The sequence below is a fragment of the Silene latifolia genome, chromosome 3 (assembly GCF_048544455.1).
Source record: "Silene latifolia isolate original U9 population chromosome 3, ASM4854445v1, whole genome shotgun sequence".
NCBI classification, from domain to species: domain Eukaryota; kingdom Viridiplantae; phylum Streptophyta; class Magnoliopsida; order Caryophyllales; family Caryophyllaceae; genus Silene; species Silene latifolia.
Genome location: NC_133528.1, coordinates 66,838,155 through 66,852,999, shown reverse-complemented (window position 1 = coordinate 66,852,999; position 14,845 = coordinate 66,838,155). Strand labels below are relative to the sequence as shown.

Below are 14,845 nucleotides of genomic sequence, written 5' to 3'. Positions count from 1 at the left end.
TGAAATCGAAAGAACCTTGACGAATAATAGGAGACTTGTTAGGAGGAATTTGGGAGGTGTTGGTGAAGTTGTTCAACCCACTAGTGAGTTTGTCAATCCTTTCGCAATAGAAGGAGAAGAGAACCCATTAAACAATACCACACAAAATCCACCTACAATGCCTAAATTCTCGTCACACTCTATACCCACCGAGGAGGATTTACCAAATGGTACTCCTACCCCACAACATCTTACCGGAAACTTTATTGCCAAGTCCGCCTTCATCCAACTAGTTGAGAGGAGCCAATTCGGGGGAATGCCTAGTGAGGACCCTCATTCTCATATGGAAACCTTTTGCGATTATTGTGAAGCTATCTCTCAAACGGGCGTGACTCAAGACCAAATAAGATGGGTCTTATTTCCTTTTTCGTTAATCGGCACCGCAAAGCAATGGTTGAAGGGCCTTGATAAGGCCACCCTTGGAATAGATTCTTGGAAGAAGCTAGCTCTAGCTTTCTACAAAAAATTCTACCCACCGGAAAAGACCAATATGCTAAGAGCTCAAATTACGGGTTTTAAGCAAAGGGATGAAGAATCTTTGTATGAAGCTTGGGAGCGGTTCAAAGGTATTTGTCGCTCATGTCCTCACCATGGACTTAGCGAATGGTTTTTAGTGCAACAATTTTGGAATGGTTTATATGAAGATTCAAGGAACATTCTCAATATGGGATCAAATGGAATGTTCACCGAAGTTGATGACAATCAAACATGGAACAAGATTGAGGAAATGGCGGTCCATAATTCACAATATAGTAGGCCTCGCAAGGCTACTAGAGGAGGAAAGTATGAAGTGGACTCCGTTACTCAATTGGGTGCTCAACTTAGTGCTCACTTGACACAATCAACTTGAAGTTTGAACAAGCTATGGCTAGACTTGAGGAAAACTCAAAATCATCAAAGCATCATGTCAATGCCATGACGGCATCCTCATCAATCCCAAGTGGGATATGTGAGAATTGTGGAACCTTGGGTCATGACTCAAGTGAGTGTAGAGGAACAACCGAACAAGTTAATGCTTTCCAAGCTTACAAAAGTGGTACCCCTTATTCCAATTTTTACAATGAAAACACCAAGTTCCATCCAAATCTCTCATACAAAAGCCAAAATGTTCAAAACCCTCAAACAACATACACTCCACCACCCATGAGAAATCAAAATCAAAGACCCTTTTACAATCAAAACCAAGGCTACCAAAATCAAAATCCATACAATCACCAAAATGACCAAGGTTTTGATGTCCAAAAAGCGGTCCTCCAAATGCAAAAGAATCAACAAGAATTTTTCACTCAAATGCAAAAAGATAGCCAAGCAAAAGACACCACCATCAACAACATTCTAGCTCACACCAAGATGTTGGAAACACAATTGACTCAACTAGCATCTTCAAGCTCACAAAGACAAAAGGGGCAATTACCACCTCAAAGTAATCCCCCTAGACATGAAACGGTTAGTGCCATTCACTTGAGAAGTGGTACAAGATATGAGGCACCGAAGGAGCAAGTTGAGGATGAAGTTGTGAAAGCTAGTGAGAATGAAGTTGTTGTGCAAAGTCCCAAAGAAGGGGAATCATCAAAAGAAGAAAGTTCAAAGAAAAATGAAGACAAAGCCAAAGAAAAGGAGCCCATTGTGATTAGACTTCCTTTTCCAAGTCGTCAAGCCAAGCCTAAATTTGATGATCAACTTGGGAAGTTCATGGAGATTGTAAAGAACTTAGAAGTCTCAATTCCTTTCACGGAATTAATCAATCACGTTCCGGCCTATGCAAAGTACATGAAAGATATCCTCACAAAGAAGAAGTCGATCCGGAAACTTGAGACTATCGCCTTTACTAAGGTGAGTAGTGCAATACTTCAAGGGAGTTCACCTCCAAAGTTAAAGGATCCGGGAAGCTTCTCAATACCGTGTACCATTGGCGACACAACGATCAACAAAGCCTTATGTGATCTAGGGGCTAGTGTGAGTGTCATGCCGTACTCGGTGAGTAAAAGGTTGGGAATGGGAGAGCTTAAATGCACCAATATCACTCTTCAAATGGCCGATAGATCGACGAAGACACCATTAGGGATATGGGAAGATGTCCCCGTGCGAATTGGGAAGTTTTTCATCCCGGTAGACTTTGTCATTGTTGATATGGAGGAAGATTCCAACATTCCAATCATCTTAGGAAGACCTTTCCTACACACCGCGGGTGCGGTGATTGATGTGAAACATGGAGAGCTCACTCTAGAAGTAGGAGATGAAAGCATAACTTTTAATCTTGACAAAACCATGAGAGCTCCTCGTTTGCATGAGCCATGTTTCATGATTGATCATTATAGCCGGAAAGATGAAAGGAAGAAATCGGAACTCCAATGGAGGAAGAAAATTGAAGATGCTCCATTCAAAGAGCAAGTGAATTGTGACAAGGAGAGCTTGCAAAGCTCATCAAAATCAACCAAGGAAGAAGATGATGGCCTCATTGGCCAAGAGAAGAAATTGGGAGAGTTGTCTCCATCTAAGCAAGAGATTTTCAATGATCAACTCAATGAAGTTTGTGGTCTTTGGGACGACGAATTTGAAGGGATCTTTAATCCCTACATTGGGCATGCCATCGATCATGATCAACAACAAGGGCCACGGTCTATTGAGGACCTCTACCATAACAATGAACAAGCTTTTGATTACTTCTTCAAGGTGTTGAGCAACATCAACAACACCTTGAACATGCCCCCTTGACATCTCATCAAGAATGAGAGTTTGGTGGAGTCCTCCCTAAACCACCACTTGTAAATATTTCTAACTCCCTAACTTACTTTTCAATTTTTGTATTGCATTTTTTTGTCATTTTTGGATTTTATTTACTTTGATCAAAATAATTGTCATGAAAAGAGAGAAGTGAGGGAGGGATTAACAATTTTAATTGATGTGTAGTGCCTTACCTTAGTGTGGGGATGGAAATTGCCTAGGCTATTCATGCCTTAGTAGTGCCCCCACAATGAAGAACACAAGATTTAAAAGAAAGAAAGAAAGAATGATAAGGGAATGCGTTGGTGCACGGATGGAACTGAATCCGTTTACACAAGGACCAATCCGAGCGGATTCCTGAGAATCCGCCCGTCTGAAGAAAATCCGAGCGTCCTGCTGAGAAGACGCCCGTCTTGGGCTGTGTTGAAATTGCAGAATTCTTGACTGTCAAAGAATCCGAGCGGATTTCTGGAAAGACGCCCGTCTCACAGAATCCGTCCGTCTTTTGAACAATCCGCCCGTCTTGCAGCTGAAGAAAAACGAAGAAAAATCTCTGGACTAGAATCCGTCCGTCCTGCACAAAATCCGCCCGTCCCATCTCAGAAGAATCCGAGCGGATTCCTCAGAATCCGCCCGTCTCTAGGCGGGATTTTGAAAATTTTGAAGCCGTAGAATCCGCACGGATTGCGCCCAATCCGCACGGATTGTCCCTGCGTTTTGAAATTGCCGAGTTCTTTAAATACCCATCCCACCTTCATTCATTCATTCATTCATTCATAAACACTACCCACAACATCAAAACCCTCATCCTCTCCATCTCAAAAACAAAAACCCTCAACAAAACTCACCAAAATCAAATCAAACCATCTTTCAAACAACAAATCAATCACTCCATCTTCAATAACAATCAAAACCAAGAACAAAATCTTCACCTTTGAGTCGATTTTTGTTCTCATAAAGGCAAAGCCTTTCACCTTCAAAATCGATTTGGGCATTCTACAAATTGAAGATTTTTGACTCTTTACTTGGTTAGTTCATCAAATGGCAAGAACAAAGGGAGCAACAAAGGCAACAAAGGCACCAAAAGCAAAGGCTCTCTCTCAAAGGCAAAAAGCTCTACAAGCAAAGAAAGCTTTGGCAATGGTGGTATCAACACCAAACTTAGAAGTGCAACAACAACAACAAATTTCTATGGAAGCATCACCTTCTACTCCGGTAATTAATCAACTCTTGCATTATCCGGAGGTAACTTTCATTTCCGATACCCATAGAAATACATTTGTCAAGTTTGCTATGAAACAAATTCAATCCACCAAATTCATATGTAAAGATGCCTTAGAGAAGTTGGGTGTTCTTGAACAAACAAGAGTCTTTTTCAATGCCATGGGTTTGAAGAAATTGTTTGAAATGAAGGAAGTAACATACCCCTCCCTTGTCTTGGAATTCTTAAGTTCTTTAAAAGTGACAAAAGTTGAGAATAGGGAAAATATTGAGTTTCGTCTAGCTAACACTAGTAGACGCATTACCTTTCCGGAATTGGGTGAAATTTTGGGTCTTAGCGATGAACATAAATTTTATAAGCAATATGGGAAGCATGACCCCGAGCCTCTTTGGGAGGCAATCTCCGGGAAGAAATTTGAAGATTTTCATGCTTGTCGTGCTCTTTTGGTCCATCATCCGGGCATAAGAATATGGCACAAAGTTGTGGGAAATACCATAATTGCTAGGAAAGACACCAATCATTTCACGGGACTCGATTTTATTCTCCTTGAATCAACTTTGAATATTGGAAGAATTCACACCAAGCCTTACAATTCTTTGAGGCTATTGGTTGATAGATGGCTTCATGTATATAGTGGGAAGAAGGGTCAAACCGTTATTGTTAATGGCGGCCTTGTCACGGTCCTAGCCAAGCACTTTGATCCTAATTTCAATAAGGATAGCAAGTACAAGGCTAAGGATGGTGGCCATCTTATTGATATGTCCATCTTGATTAACAAGTTTAAGTGGGTTGCTCACAATCCCCTTGATACCAAGTATGGGTGGCTTACTAGTGAGGCTCGATCATTCACTTTACCCGCAAAGATTTGCCGTCTTAGTGTCCACCGGACCAACTATTTACTTCCCCTATCCAAGGAAGCCGAGTACATCATTCAACAACAAAAGGGTGATCATGAAACTCCCTCCTCTTCCATTGTCATACCACCTTACCCCTATGAATATGAAGAGTTCAAACCGCAAGGAGTTGAAATTGGGAAAGACTATGTAACTCTTCTTATGCAAGCCATGCACAAGCAAGCTTATGAAGATCGGAAGAATGCTTATTTGGCTCAATATCCTCCCCTCCTACATCTAGCTAGGCAAGGACTCCTTGATCCATCTTGTCCTTTGCCTAGTTGGGCGGATAGAGAAGCCTTATTTCCGGGTGCATCTAGGGACGTGGTGGAAGACAATGAGGTTGTTAGAAATGGTGAAGAAATTGATGATAATATTGAGGAAGAAGCAAGTAGAGATGAAGAAAGAGATGGTGAAGATGATGATGAGCAAGATGATGAAGAAAGCAAAGAAGAAAGTGCCAAGGAAAGTGGCAATGTGACCGCTTCTCATGAGGGAAGTGGTGATGATAATAGTATGATGGAAGACTAGCCTTGGAGACTCCTACACTCCCATGGTTTGTCTATATCTCTTTGTATTTTATTTCATTTTGATCATTGTTGGTTTAGTCCTAGCAACATCAAAGGACTCACACCTCGGTTCCATTGAGGTGTTCTTTATTGTTCCCATTTTTGAAAATCCAAAATGACAATCTAGTTTCATGCATAGCATAGTGTGTGCATGAACTATACCCATGCTTTGACATTAGCAATAGTGTCTTATTTGGTTTGGGGAAGTTAATGCATACACAACGGGAGGTAATCTAAATTATCCTCTCCGTCATAACAAAAACCATGCATCATGTAGTATAGCTTAGTGTAGAATTGCATTTAGTATAGAAATCATGCATCATTTTTGCATAATTTCCATCATTTTGCCCATTGAGGACAATGCCCATATTAGTGTGGGGATGGGAATTCTAACACTTAACTTTTATTCAAAAACCATAAAAATTGAAAAATTTCAAAAAAAATCATAAAAATTTGAAAATTTGAAAAACCAAAAACAAGTTCATTTCCCTTGTATATATTGTGTTTATTTATCCTTGTTCACTTTGATTGACTACGCCACATCCGAGACATGAGGATATTGAAGACCGCATGGTATGATCTTTCCAATCTCCTTTTTCCTCTTTATGTTAATGACTATGTGGCTTTATTTTGATTGATGCGGTAAAACAATGTGAACTTAGGATTGCATTTAGTTTATATGTCATACTAGTTGGTAGAATCATATGCATTAGGATGTATATATGCTAGTTGCATCATGGCATGTAGTTTGCATGTTAGAAAAATTTTGCGAAACCGTCTATTTGGGAAGCTTGACAAGTGTATATAGGCCCTAGTAGATGCTTTTTATTCTTAAGACTTTGCTTGTTAGAATACTTGTAAAACACCCTAGGATGTGTCATGCTAGTATCCTTTGACCCATGGTTTAAAGCCTAGTCAAAAGTACCTTGTGGTGTGATAACTCCTTGGCTACCGTTTATTCCAAGGTGACCCTTGAAACCATGCATACTTCTATCATTCATCCATGTTCTACCACATTTTTGTCATCAAAGGGAATGGGCACAAAACAAAAAGAAATCAATTTGAGTTCAATGAAATGAAAAATGAAAGAAAGTTTGCAAAAATGCATCAAAAGAAAAGAGGAGCAAAATAGACTCCTAAAGCTTCAAATACAAGGCACCCTCGTTACTAATTGGGGTGACTTTGAAAATGTTCAAAAAGAAATTCAAAAAGTTGTCAAGTATTGAAATGCCAAAAATCAAAAGAAATGGCAAAGAAAGTGTTCTCAAATGTCAAATGCCAATGAAATTGGGGGGAAAACAAAAATAAAAGCAAACTCCCAAAATGAAACTCAAATATCTATCGATCCCTTTATCCATCGTATCCATTTTTGTGCATGGTAGAGAGGGGACGACCCTTCTTCTTGTCTAGGCAAGAGGGGGAATTCCGCGATCCTCCAGTGTTTCTAACACCATAGGGAGTCTACTCTTGACAAAAGCATTTAACGATTGAGGACAAAGGTACCCTAGCTTGACACCTTTTGGAGGTGATTTATTGGTATCCTTCTAGGCTTAGTAGTTTGAACAAATTGCATCTATGAAGGATTGTGCACCCTTAAATTGCTTCCCTTGTAGATAATTTCCGCCACTTAGATGAGGAAAGTGGCTATTCTTTTGTAGATGCATCCATTATGTGTTTGTTTTGTGTGCTTAATGATTGGATGTGTCGCCATTTTGGCAAGACCCACCTTGCCTTGCAAGAAGGCATCCTACCTCATGGTTGTCTTGTTGTGAGTTGAAGGGGCGGAGTGAGACCCGCTAATTGTCTCATATCGGCTATTATTATTAGGTTAGGTTAGTATTGGTCCTAGTCTTTGTCACCTCTTTACTCGGGACGAGCAAAGGTTCGGTTTGGGGATATTTGATGTGACCATAATTGGCGCATATTTAGCCCCCGAATTACCATTGTTTCCATGCTTTTTAGTACCTATTTGGGTCATTTCGTATCTTTAGTTCTTTGTTTTGCATATTCTTTGAGATTTTGATCCCTTGGTAGGAAAGGAGTGAGAATCTTGCATTTTCATGGCAAAACAAGGCTAAATTGATCATATTCAATGACCAAGCATCAAGGAGAGACAAGACTAGAAGGCCTTTGTACATAGCATAGTAGAAGAGCATTGTTGAGAAAGGATCCTTGAGTCCCCAAGGAAATCCCCAAGGAATTCATGAAGAAAAGGGAAGAAAAGAAGAAGAAAAGATGCTGACAAACAATCCGAACGTAAGGTATAACTATTCATTTGCGCTACCTAATTGGTTTAGAGTGTACAAATTGCAAATGAAATGAACAGAGAAAGTCCGAGGATTGAGGGTTTTTATGAGGTCACTATTAATAGCGGGGCTAGCGGGCCGCCCATGGGCAATTTTGCTTAGTCCAAGCCCGTCCATTTATTCCAGCGGGCCTAGTTTTCTTGTCCGTTACCCGTTTAATTTTTTATTTTTCTTGTCCAAGCCCGCTATTTTAGCGGGCCGAACGTGCTGGGCCAAACGGGTCGGCCCGCACTTGATCAACTCTAGTTTCTAACTAGCAACCTAAGGTCCAAGGGTTTAGTTCTCGCTAGCCCACATGTCTTCCCCACGTAAGCATCTTCACCACCTGTCATTCATGTAAACATGAACGCCACAGTCAGTGGGGAGTAACTCAAGGTTCTCCCAGCCACAATATGTCGAAACGAACATAACAAAGAACATAAACAAACAATCATATTAGATAAGACATGGGTGAATCGAATTATAACTAAACATGGGATCATACGTGTTTAAACCAACAAGAATAAAAGAAATGATGGAATAAACAAGTAAGGCATAAGCAACAATAAATAAATGGAAAAGAAAGACAAGGAAACAGACACGACCACTTAGCCACGAGCACGTATTTCAAGGAGATATGACCAAAGTAACCATCCAGATAATGCAAGACATTTATCACTCTTAGACTATAATTTCCCCGGGTAGGACTACGATAATAATACGGTCCTAGTCTAAATCTGCAGATTCTCGGGTGTACATCCCGATTCGACGTGTGCCAGCACAACACGCACCCAAGACTCGACTACTAATGGAGATCGAGTACCCCAATCGCCAGAACAGCACGAAAGTGGCGGAAAGACTAAGATAAGACTCACTTGTCAGCACAGCACAACTAGCCAAAAACCATACTTGCCAGAACAGCACAAGTAGGCCAAACCCGTACTTGCCAGAACAGCACAAGTAGGGCGAAAATGCATGTCAAGCACATACGATGGTATTATGGCATTTCCACAAGAATACGACTCACAAGTGTAAGACCAACTCAAAGAGTAGACGGAGTATCCGACTCAGAGGCTACCTTTAAAGCATGTCCGAGATACCACACACAAGACTACATCCTAGACTCCAACCTCCTGGTAGGACGACGATCATATCGCAACTAGAGGGCCTATGGCTCACCCCTAGTATCCGATAGGACCAAGACTCAGGGACGAGATTATTAATGTCGCATTCATACTTATGGCCTGCATCACCATAAGTACGGATGGGAACATCAATCCCGATGATCATATCACAACTAGAGGGCTTATAGCTCACCCCTAGTATCCGATAGGACCAAGACTCTCACAACAGAACAATACAAGGCATTATCAAGAATATGAGCCTTCACAAGTAATTATTTAACAATAAATATCTCATACTTGTCTTATGCAAATAAATATTTCATTTTATAATTTATCATGCCAGTTAAATAAAATATAATGAATGGTAATGAATAATTTACGTTATATGAAATATACGGGATAAAATGTAAACGAGCCCAAGGGACCCATTCATGAGTCCACCACAAAACATAAGATGGCCCAAACTAAAAACATGTGACAAGTCCAACAATGATACATGGTAACCCAACAATTAATTCAATTAGCCAAACTTTTAAATTCAACTGAGCCCAACTTAAGGCAAGTGAGCCCAATTATTGGGATCTCAAGAACCCGTCTAAAGCACCCATTTTGGGACCAAAATTTAAGACGGAAAAATAGTTGAATAACGGGTTTCCACGATTATAAATCATGAGAGAAAATATATGTAAAGAAACAATATCTAACGAATTACGTTATATAAAAACACGAGACGGAAATTTAATTAACTCAAATGAACCAAAATTGCGCCAGGGACAAAGGATAACCAAACAATAACCACGACCCAAAGGGAGCCTTTTAGGCAATCCTTTCACGCAACAACAACCACCCACAACCAGCCCGAGTCAGTCCATGAACGGCCTGTAAACAGACCACCCACGCACCCGCCCACGACTACCAAACAGTCAGTCCATATACAAGTGACGATATTGACACGGGGAGGACAAACACGGAAACAGTTTGAAAGGCATATTTGGTCCGTCCAAAAACAGTCCTATAGTCACGGTATAACCCACATCCACCCTGTTTTCGATTCAGTTTTTAAGACCCAACTAAGAACGGGGTTGGGGCGAGGATGAGCGAGCTTGAGACATGAATAATACCCTCATTTACAACATAGATAAACTCAAGAAAATCCAGCAGTATGAAGCACAAATTACTCAGCACGAAGGCAAGCAGCTCTCCATTTTCGAACTCAACCGTATAAAAATGAGAGGTACGCAGTGAGACACAACAACCATGAAAGTTAACCATTAACACCCCAAATTTAACCACATACATGAGTAAGACCAAAGGACCAAACTTTATGACAAATAAAAGTGGAAATAGAGTAGTAAGGGCAAAATATCGACTCATTGTCGAGTAACCTATCACCGTTACCTTATAACCTCACGAATTCAGAGCCAAAAACGTCCATAAGTACGAGCTGCTCTCGGGTCATCGACTAAAAGAAGAAAAACGAGTTGTATGAGTCAAGGAGCCGAGTTGTCATAAGACGACACATTCGAAAATTAAGTCAAAACAGAAACTTTCTTACCTTAAATGAATAAGGAAAGAACGAGGAAGCTAATGGTACAAAAATAATGGAGTTTGGTTGAGAGATATGGGAGAGATCTTGGTTTGAAAGGTCGAAAATGGTGTACGGTCTCTGCTTGTTTCATTGTTGTTGTTGTCTGTTGTTTGTTGTGTAGGGAAAGAGAAAAGAAGAAGAGGAAAGAAGGGGAATGGGTGGGGGCAATGTATGACACCCACAACAAAAATGTATAATTAATAATAATAATAATAATAATATATACTTATAATAATGATTATATAAAGGTAGAGTGTAAGAGGGTAGGTGAGCATGTTGTCGATTTCTGGTTGATCCGGATTAAAGCAGGTACAAAGTGAAATGTGACGGTCTATAGCTAGATGGAAAAACGTCTCGAGTTTATTTTAACTTGAGACGGAAACTAATATTATTACTATCACTATTATTATCTGACCAAAAATATGTATACATTTATTATTATATAAATCATGCCTTAAAGATATAATTTAATCGTACGTATTTTTATATAAACGAGCTTTTATATAATACGTTTATAAAAAATCGTGTTTGACATAAAATTAATTAAATTGAATAATTCAAAAATATATAACAAAATAATTATACGGTTTAATAAATTTTAACTGTCAAAAAGGGAAATTCACGGGTGTTACACTTGTCACTTTAACTATCGCAACCGGACCACTGGAAAGACAAACCAGTTTTCAGGTAGTCGACATTGACGCCTCCTTCAATATGCTTCTGGGACGTCCCTGGATTCACGCCGTCAAGGCAGTTACTTCAACTCTTCACCAGAAAATCAGGGTCCCCTTCAACGGGAAAACGATCACGATTCCTGCTTCCCGATCAAAGCCGTCATGAAAAAGGGAATAGTCTCCCAGGCCATTGAGGAGGACGACAATGTAATATGGGGATTCCAAGCCGTGAATGCCCTAACCGATGAATCAACACCCCTTGATTGTGACCCGTTCACCAACCTCACAGTCAACCACATTCTGATGCGCCAGGGTTACTTCCCGGGTTTACCCCTCAATCCACTAAAGGATACCTTACCTCCCTTGAAATAGGCTAAGGTCCCCAACATCCTCTTCGGACTGGGCTATGAACCTATCGATGAAGATATCCAGGAGATGAACCTCCTAGTTCGGAAGCGCAAGAAGCACGGATTTATCCTCCGTCCCTATCATCTGACCCTCAATGGATACTTTGTCCCCGAGGGTGAGTCCGAGCTTTACCACGGCTTTCCGGAGCCAATCTATGACTCTGTGGCCAAGGTTAGGTACCCGGGTGTGGAAGTCTTCTAGGACTGCTACTTCATCCCCGACAACACCGAAGCTGCGTCAAACGATTCTAAGCCATCCTCATGCCTCGACGGACAAGCTGTCACTCTCCTCTTTGGAGAAGATAACATCAAGCACCTCGATTATGAGGACATCATCAACATCACATTGAAGGACAACCAATTTGACCCAACCGCCTTTTATCTCCGACACTGACCCGGAGAAAGCTACACAGGGCTGGAGAAAAACCGTCAATTGGACCGATCGCCAAGGCCGCATTCTCAAGATCACAACTGGAGAAGGCTCTATGTTCAAGGAAGGAAGTGAAGAAGAATCTGAGTCTGAGTCGGAGTCAGAGTCTGTCATATCTCCTAACACTCCTGATGTCCCAGTCAAGGTCCCATTCCCACTGTTTTATCACAAACTCGTGGCTGATTTTAGAGGCTGAGTCTACTAGGGTCACCCCCACTCCCATAAAAGGTGACAACCTGGAGCCTATTCCAGGGGCCACCTCCTCTGCTGTGTCGCCTCTGACAGACCATGAGATGTCTGTCCTCTCCGAGCTTTTCGCTCGTGTCAACTTAATGAACGCTAATTTTGCTTATGACTCATCTCAATTTAACTGCAATGCAATTCTGAATGACTATGAGGAATTTGACTTGAGTGACTACCCACCTCACTTAGCCAAAGAACTCGACAAACAGGAAACCAGAACCCCCATCATTGAGGAGACCGAACCTAAACGTAGGAACCGACAACACACCTCAAGAACTTAGGATAGGGACAACTCTTGACCCCTCGGAAAGACAACAGTTCTTTGACCTCCTCCATGTATACAAGGACGTGTTCGCCTGGTCCTACAACGATATGCCTGGAATTGACAGAGAAATTGCAGAGCACCGGATACCCATTAAGCCCGGAGCTAAACTCGTGAAGCAAAAGCTGCGTCGGATGCGTCCTGAATGGGCCCTGAAAATCAAGGAAGAAGTGGATAAACAGTTCAAGGCTGGTTTCATCAAAGTGTCTGAATACTCTGATTGGGTGGCCAACATTGTTCCTGTACCGAAGAAAGACGGGAGGATTCGGGTTTGCGTCGACTTCAGGGATCTGAACAAGGCGAGTCCAAAGGACGACTTCCCTTTTCCACATGTTGATATTCTGGTGGACAATACCGCCGAGCATGCTCTCCTATCATTCATGGACGGGTATGCTGGGTACAACCAGATCAAAATGGACGAGGAGGACATGCACAAGACTGCATTCACTACACAGTGGGGTACCTATTGCTACACGGTCATGCCTTTCAGTCTCATCAATGCCGGGGCTACCTATCAAAGAACCGCTACCACTCTCCTACATGATATGATGCACAAGGAGGTGGAGGTATATGTCGATGATATGATTGTCAAATCAAGAGAACGGGACGGCCACATCAGCGCCCTTCGGAAATTCTTCGCTCGTCTGAGGAAGTATAACATGAGACTAAATCCTCATAAATGTGCATTCGGGGTCACCTCCGGAAAACTCTTGGGACATGTTGTCAGCAAGAGAGGCATTGAGATTGATCCAACCAAAATCAAAGCCCTTCAACAAATGCCACGGCCTAAGAATGAGAAGGAGATTCGGGGATTTCTCGCTCAAGTTCAATACATCAGCCGCTTCATTGCCAAGCTCACCATGATCTGTGAACCAATATTCAAGAAACTTCGCGCCTCCGATCACACCGATTGGGACGACGATTGTCAAAAGGCCTTCGACCGGATAAAGGATATCCTATCCAAACCTCCTGTCCTCATGCCACCTCAACCGGGGATCCCTCTATCCCTATACCTGACTGTCACCGACACAGCCATGGGAGCAATGCTAGCACAAACAGTCGACGGCGAAGAACGAGCCATCTACTACATCAGCAAAAAGTTCATTGAGTACGAGACAAGGTACACCCAACTGGAGAAGACATGCCTTGCCCTAGTATGGTCAACAAAGAAGCTGCGATATTACATGCTCAGCTACACGGTCCACATCTAATCCAATATGGACCCGGTCAAATACATCTTCGAAAAACCCGTACTAAATGGAAGGCTGTCTAGGTGGACACTCATGCTGTCCGAGTTTGATCTAAAGTTTGTACCCCTCAAGGTTATCAAGGGAAGAGCAGTCGCCGATTTCCTATCAGAGAATCTCGTCAACGAGGATCCAACGACCGACACATGGTCACTTCTTGACGAAGACATCCTTTGTGCTGACTCTGACGCATGGGACCTATACTTCGATGGTGCATCTAATCTGAGAGGCTTCGGGGTAGGAATCCTTCTAATATCACCAGAGGGAGAACATGTTCCGATCTCAGTCAAACTAGACTTCGCCCTCACCAACAATGCCGCTGAATATGAAGCATGCCTCATCGGCCTACAAGCAGCCATCACACTTGGCATCAAGAGACTGAGGGTCCACGGCGATTCCTCACTCATCATCAATCAGGTGTCCGGATCATGGAAAATCCGAAGTGACAGCTTAGCTCCCTACCGAGCGAAAATCAATCAAGAGGCCGAGTTCTTCGACCAAGTCGACTACTTCCACTTGCCACGAGAGGAAAATTAATTTGCTGATGCCCTGGCAAAACTTGCCTCGCTCGTCAATATACCTGACGACATGACATCGATGCCCATATGTATCGAGAGAAGTAGCGAGCCAGCTCACATTTGCGCCATCAACAGCGACGAGGAAAGCCATGTCGAACGCTGGTACCAAGCCATCCTCAACTACAAAACCAAAAACGAATTCCCTCCTAACTCCGATCAAAGAGGACAAAGAGCCATCCGTTTACTTGCGTCACAATTCTTGATGAATGAAGATCAACTATACAAAAGAACACCCCAAGGGATTCTCCTCCTTTGCATTGACCATCACAAAGCCAAAAAAGTCATGGGAAAGGTCCACGACGGAGAATGTGGCCCTCACATGAGCGCAATGATGCTTACCCGAAAGATCACGTGGTTAGGCTACTACTAGACCACCATGGAAGCCGATTGCCGTAACTACGTCAAACATTGCCACAATTGCCAAATCTTCGCCAACATACAACACATACCAGCATCCCTTTTATACACCATGACATCACCCTGGCCTTTCTCAACCTGGG

At 42.1% G+C, this 14,845-nt stretch overlaps 1 non-coding gene across 1 annotated transcript; it reads right to left on the bottom strand.

Moving 5' to 3' along the window:
* Positions 1-529: 529 nt before the first annotated feature.
* LOC141650576 (small nucleolar RNA R71) lies at positions 530-636 on the bottom strand. Its single transcript, XR_012546601.1, has one exon. It is a non-coding gene; the product is annotated as a small nucleolar RNA R71 (small nucleolar RNA).
* Between the last annotated feature and the right edge of the window lie 14,209 nt (positions 637-14,845).